Below are 5,474 nucleotides of genomic sequence, written 5' to 3'. Positions count from 1 at the left end.
TTTTTCACTTTCATTTAAATGACGATGTAGCTGCCAGCAATGAGGTTGTGTGGTGGTACGGAGGCTCATTTCTTTTTCTTTTTTTAAGATAGTTTTTGGCCATTTTAGCTTTTAATAGACAGGACAACTGTAGATAGGAAAGGGGGGAGAGAGAGGGGGAAGACATGCAGCAAATGGCCGCAGGTCGGACCCGAACCCTGAGCCGCTGCGTCGAGGACTGAGCTCTACCAGGTGAGCTACCCAGGCGCCCGAGGCTCATTTCTTTTGTCTGGACTGGAGAAAGTTTATTTTAAATCAGATTTATTTCTCTAGGGGTGGTGGGGTCATGGGCACAGACATGTACGAGGCCCCTAACCCTACATAGGAAGATGTTAAACTCAGTCTACTTATCTTTTAAGATTATTTTTTGGGGGGGGGTTTCCCTTTATTACATAGTAACAGTGGATAGACAGGAAATGGGAAGAGAGATGGGGGATGCAGGGCTCTCAAGTGTCACGCATTGAGCGTGACAGTCACTCATTTCAGTCTTTTGTCACGCACTCCCGCCACACATTGTATTTCTCACGCGGAAAAACTAGAATATATTTAATATGCCGCAGCGCCCACAATTTCTCTGGCGCGCCGCTCTCACTATGGAACGGGCAGGAATCAAGCGCGTCTCCCCTGGAGTTCTTAGTTGAGCCTGCCACTTATCAGCCAATCAAAAAAAAGAAAGGGGCTACACAATAGCCAATCAGAAAATAGCACTATTGTATCTGGGTAAGATTTAACGCAACAACCAATGAGAAAAAAAAGAAAAGCATAGAGCAGCGTACAGACACTTCCCTAAACTCATTCCGAGACCAGAGACCCAAACGGGGCTCTGAGTCTGTCAGACGGTCTGAGATCTACCGTATCAGCAGAGCGATCACGTAACGCACAGCAGACTATGGTGCAGGTGGATTATTTTCTGAAATATAGTGAATATTATAACTTTATTTTTCTCAAAATATCACGACTCCTCCAAATCTCAGAGAACACAGATATAGTTTGAATGTGCACAACGTTTTGAACATGAGCAGAAATCTTGCTCAAACTTAACAATATTACAGTCCAGGGGTTTATTAATAAATGAAAATGAATTCATGTATCATTGAGGTGAATAATTGTCATATGCACATTTAAAGAGGTTACTTCCTCAACAAAAGACGCAAAAGAGGAGGGAAGAGTAAATGACGCTAGGCTACATGTGTGCTGACTCAGATATAATTTAGAAAAGTCGATCAAAGGAGAATAAATAGATGAATGCCTGAGAGGCTTATTGCAATATATTCCATTATGTTTTTATATTTGGATTGTAATCTATGTTTCCCTTTACATAAAGATATTTCCAGCATAAATTGATTCAGAAAAAGGTAGAAATAGGTGCATACAAATTCACCAGAATGCAGGAAATGAAGTGTTTAATGCTCAAAAATTTTGGCGGGGGCATCATTAGTCACCATGCGGAAATGGAATAAATACTTTGTATTTGGTTGAATTGTCAGTGCCATGTGTCACATCTTTTCTTCTGCAAGTCTGAGCAATTATTAATAATAACAAAAAACACTAATGATAACAAAATAATTATCTCATGAACGGCTCATCAGATTTTTACAAAATTTTAAGGGTACCATTTAGGGCCACTCATGAGGCCACCCCTACAGTAAGGTACTGATTGGTCAAGGTGGGCGTGGCCTATGGGACCCTAATTGGTTTTAGCCATTGGGCACATTTTTGACGGCCTCAATATATACGAAAACTCGTAAGGCCAAACCTGTAAGTGGGCTCCATAGCGCCCCCTAATGCCTGGAAGGCCTTAACTTAGAGATAGTTGCTCCGATCTTCACCATATTTAATACCCATATTGCTCTAATCATTGCGGACATATTTCCCATTTACCTTCATTAGCTCCGCCCAAACGGAAGGCAGCCATTTTTAATTATGCATTTACATTCTTTCGAACTCATCCTAGGCCGTGATTTCAATCTTCTTGAATCTTTGCAGGTAGTATCTGTTGACCCTCATGACCCCCCAATTTTGATAGTTGGAAAAAATGCGCAGGTTGCGAAGTTGCTGTCTAAACAGGAAGTTGTGTTATCTTGGCAACAATTATTCTGATTGAAACTTGACAAGGTTGTTCGTCATGGCCGGTTTAGCATCTGTGCCAAATTTGGCGTCAATCGGCCATTAGATAGCGCTGTTTTAATTTCTTTTAATTAATCATAATCAAACCTAACTACTCCTGGGACGTGAGTCCGATCGGCACGAAAACTGGCAGATAGACTCGGAGGACCCTCGTGACAAAAAGTTATCAAAAGAATTTTAATAGCTAAAACAGTGCGCAAGTTACAGAGGACCAACTTCTTGTAGGTGGGTGTCGAAACAGGAATGTTTGTATCTTGCACACGGCTACTCCGATGGACACAAAACTTAAGACAGTTGTTCCTCATGTGCCAATGAGGCTGTGTGCCAAATATGGCATCAATTGGCCTTTAGATGGCGCTGTTTTCATTTTTTTAATTAATTAGCAAATTCGATTTGAGCGAAACATACTTTTTTTTTTAACTCCTCCTAGAGCGTGAGTCCCATCTGCACAAAAATGTACACGTAGACTCGGTGGACCCTCATGACAAAAAGTTATCAAAAGAATTTTGATAGGTAACACAATGCGCAAGTTACAGAGGACCAACTTCCTGTAGGGGGCTGTCGAAACAGGAAGTTGCGTATCTTACCAAAATTTATTCCGACTGACACCAAACATCACACAGTTGTTCCGCATAGGGGCTTGAGCATCCATGCCAAATTTAGAGTGAATCGGCCATTAGATGACGCTGCTAGATTTGTTTTTATTAATTAGCCACATTGTGATATATGGGAAACATACTTTGTCTAACTCCTCCTGGGCCGTGAGTCCAATCTGCACGAAAACTTGGATATAGACTCGGTGGACCCTCATGACTAAAAGTTATCAAAAGAATTTTGATAGCTAAAACAATGCGCAAGTTATGGAGGAACAACTTCCTGTAGGTGGCTGTTAAAACATGAACGGTTGTATCTTGGCAAAAGTTATTCCGATTCACATGAAACTTAGAATGTGTGGTCTACATGTGATGTTGCGTCTGCCAGTCCCCCCGACTGCAAGAAGGCGAGGGCCCGTTCATCGCTGCTTGCAGCTTTAATTACTTTTATTCTTTCTACCGTCTTTTTCCAACGTTTTGTCGGGTTTTTAAAAAAAAATCTTGTCGCCTTTTCCCATCAGCATTTAAATGTTTTCCAGGTCCAAGGCTGTTGTTTAGTAAATCTATCGCTGACATCGCTGTATTCTTCCTCTTTATATAGACTATTTTTTCCTACCAAACATTATTCGCACTGGTTAGGGGGTACATGGGTTAAAAAAAACTGTTCAAAGGGGGAACATTATTGAAAAAAGCTTGAGAACCACTGATATCATAGACAGTGAGTGGGGTGATTTTAACATTACTTGCCACAGCGCCCCCGCCAGGGCAATTCACGTCTTTTTTGAATGCCAAAAATGACCAGATTCTGGTCTGTGATTGGTTGAATATTACTTTTTTTTTTTCTTTTTTTAGTTTTCTCTGCTCCTATTGTGTCACTCATGAGCTCATGACACACACTCTCACCGCTAACCTAATAACTTCACTGTCTGCTACACTCAGTTACAGTGTTAAGCAAAGTGACGTTCAGAATATGATTGAATATAATTAGAATCGTTCCCAGCAGGAAGTGAAAATGACATCTGTATCATGGTACACATGCTGAGGGGTTTCAATGAGCCGAGCCTGCACAGAACACAGATATAATAACATATTAATATGTTGTTGAACGTTCAGTAGGTTCATTTATGAAGAAGGAATCTAAACTCTCGTAACTACGGAATCTCTTACTCTGAAAACTAGACGATAAACAAGCTTTAAAATAAAGCAAAATCATCATCTTTAAGAAAGATTAAACAAATTAACAAATGAAGGAAATACATAAAATACCTGGGATACTCATTTAAAAAAGACTTGCATTGAACGTAAGGTTATTATGTTTCTTTTGTGACACTGATAAAATACGTTAATTTCCTTATGGAATATTTGGAGACTCGGTAATATTTTATTTATATATATATATCATATTAATGGATTTCTCTCATACATGATCTCAACATAAACCTGCTGTTTTTCTGTAAAAAAAAGTCTTGATAACAGACTGTTTCCCCATCATGTTTTGGCCTGTATTTGTTACCATTTTGGCTAATTGACACCACTAAACGTATGCGAAATAGCTATTAATAGTTCCTGTTTACAATGTACCTATAGGCCAGGAGCCAGGTCCACTCCTCAGGATGTTTTTTGCTACCTTTTTCTCACTATTATTTCCTATTATCTTATACCTTGGGCCATCACAAGTTGATAACGACCACCCCCAACTCGGCCCCGTTTGGTCTCAGGAAAAGCTTTTGGCTGAATGATGTAATTGTGAATATTAAGGTACTGCAGCTACATAAATGGTCATATAACCCTACAATTTAGCATGGTGTATCCTGACACACAGGGGAAACTAGCAGAAAAAGTTTCCCCTATGTGTCAGGATACACCATGCTAAATTGTAGGGTTATATGACCATTTATGTAGCTGCAGTACCTTAATATTCACAATTACATCATTCAGCCAAAAGCTTTTCCCAAAAAGGGTGTTTTTTGGCCCCTGAGACCAAACGGGGCCGAGTTGGGGATGGTCGTTATCAACTTGTGATGGCCCAAGGTATAAGATAATAGGAAATAATAGTGAGAAAAAGGTAGCAAAAAACATCCTGAGGAGTGGACCTGGCTCCTGGCCTATATATAACTGGGTCAATTTGACACTGAAAAGACGTTAAACTGCGATGATTCTCAGGCAAGTTCTGAAGCGCCTTTTTTCTTTGGCTTTCTTAGCGGATTTACGGAAGTTTATTCGCGATGGACATCCGAGATAGTGATATCCTGGGGAAGTGTAAGTCACACTGAATCTAAAAATGTGTGTACCATGTATGTAGACTGAATTATGAGTCCGATAAATAACGTAATTGTCTCCATGAGCTGTGTGTCACATCCAGTGCAGCTGCCGGGCCGTGTTGATTGAGCGGCCAAATCAGCGGTTAAACTACAACAACTGACTTCCGGTTGTTTTTAGAGCACCTGTCCGTTTCAAAATAGACATTCCTCCGTCTTGTTAATTAATCATTTGATCGGCTCCTCTGATATTTGTCTTAACTGCCACTTTATCGATCCAGAACACTTTATGTTATGTTGAATCTGATGCAGTTCTTCATGAAGAACACAGAGAGGCAGTGTTGTCATATATTTATCTCTACATAATGTGATATCAGATTTAAAAAGTATGGTAATTGTCATGATTTACTGGAGTAAACTCTCATGCTGCGTTCCAGACACCATTTTTAGCCCGTAA

Source organism: Sander vitreus, chromosome 23, assembly GCF_031162955.1.
Source record: "Sander vitreus isolate 19-12246 chromosome 23, sanVit1, whole genome shotgun sequence".
In the NCBI taxonomy this organism is placed as follows: domain Eukaryota; kingdom Metazoa; phylum Chordata; class Actinopteri; order Perciformes; family Percidae; genus Sander; species Sander vitreus.
The sequence above is the reverse complement of the archived record's forward strand: the minus strand, read 5'-3'. Positions refer to the sequence as shown.